Source organism: Aplysia californica, unplaced genomic scaffold (genome assembly GCF_000002075.1).
Source record: "Aplysia californica isolate F4 #8 unplaced genomic scaffold, AplCal3.0 scaffold00126, whole genome shotgun sequence".
NCBI lineage: Eukaryota > Metazoa > Mollusca > Gastropoda > Aplysiida > Aplysiidae > Aplysia > Aplysia californica.
The window spans coordinates 1,431,693-1,433,453 of record NW_004797396.1 but is presented as its reverse complement, the minus strand read 5'-3'; the positions used below and the strand labels follow the sequence as shown (position 1 = coordinate 1,433,453).

The 1,761-nt window shown below is 41.9% G+C and overlaps 1 protein-coding gene across 1 annotated transcript in view; it reads right to left on the bottom strand.

Moving 5' to 3' along the window:
- LOC101849366 (melanoma inhibitory activity protein 2) overlaps window positions 1-1,761 on the bottom strand; it is a gene marked incomplete in the record, with an annotated part of 48,819 nt that overhangs the window by 18,319 nt on the left and 28,739 nt on the right.

Sequence of the window (1,761 nt, the reverse complement as noted above, 5' to 3'; positions counted from 1 at the left end):
TGTGTGTGTGAGAGTCTGTGGTGTGTGTGTGTGTGTGTGTGTGCATGTGTGCGTATATGTGTGTGTCTGCTTGTGAGTGGTGACTGTATGAGTGCATGCACGTGTTTTTATGTGAGTCTGTATGCTACAGATGTGTGTTTGTGTGCAATACTATCTCTGTAGGAAAACCAAATACCACAAGATCTATATCTGTATCAGGCTACATCTAATTATCTCTACATGTAACCGTACACCACTATCTCTGCATACAGTCACATCCTCATACCTATGGATGTTGCTATAGGCTCATTAATCTCTGCATGTAGCCACACCCAATAATCTCTGAGCGCAACCGCCCACTGCATCTGCATGCTGCCCCAACATGATAATATCTCAGTATGTCTGGTAGGAATTAATTTGAATTTTGCCCAAGTGGCCACCAAGGGATCTTTTTAATGCTTTTTAATGTATGCTTCCCGGGAAGCTGAGAATGTTTCAGAGTGTTCTATGGTTTGCTGGGGTAATAATATAGTGTAAAGCGCATAGAGCCTGCTGTTGAGGGGGGATATGCGCTATACAAATGCTATTTATTATTAGCATTATTTAAACGCGCGCAACTTGCACACGAGACCTCCGAGATCTTTCGACATTATCCGAGAAGGCTTTTTGTTAGATCTCTTACGACTGCATGCAGCGACACCCTGCTATCTGGGAAAGCAGCAATACCTTCTTGTTCTGCTGTTTGGCCTCTCCCTGCTTGGAGTTGGCGTTCTGCTTCAGTTCCTTCACCTCCTCCTCCAGGGAGCTAATCTGTTTCTTCAGGGTCTCGTTGTGAAGCTGTGGGGATAAAGGCAGAGATGATGAGTAAATTCTTTTGTTTGAGTACACAGAAGACTTAGTATTGGTAAGAGTTTTTTTGTGTTTTTTTCTTTTAATAGTAGAAGGTTTTATGACGCTCGCAACTGCATAAGTTCATATGAGCACCAGGGGTGGGTGTCAACAGAGAAGTCTTTACAGGAATCAGACTTATTTTGCTTACCTCTCTAGCTTCAACAGCACAAGGTCTGCTTCGACCATCAAGGCACCCCAGAAATAGCGGGTCACAAGAGAGTGACAAAGATACAAAAGAAGTAGAGGAAAATGACAATAGTAAGGATTAAGAAAGAAAAAGCAGCAGTTCCCTGTTGTAGATCAGGCACAGATATGAGCATGACATGAATCAGCCCATTTACAATTCTACTGTGCTTGAACGAAAAATGTCCCCCCTTTGGGAATGGCCTAAAGACACTACAGTCAATGGCACTACCCCAGGGGTGGTAAGAGTTTGACGGCACTTGCAACACAATCAGGTCATATAAGAGCCCAAGATTAGAGGTGTTACAAGGGAGAAACAAACACAAAAAAGAAGGAGGAGAGATAAAGACGACAGATGTTTGATAGGAAAGAAGGAGTAAACCCCACCAGAGCTCCCGCCAACTACCCACTGATAAATGTTTGATGGTAAAGAATGAGTAAACCACACCAGACAACCCGCCAACCACCCACACATCCATTGCCTAAGTATTTGACTGAAGTACTTTGTATGAAAAAAACATCACTGTTTAAAACACCGACAACCTACACCACCTTATGAGTGTGCATAAAAATACCTTCAATTTGAAATAGACTAAAAATAGATAGAAGAGATCATATTCAGATATAAGGTGAAATATCTTTATCAGTCACAAACAAAATTATGTAATTTCCGTAACTCCTCAAAACAAAAATCATTCTCCGAATCCC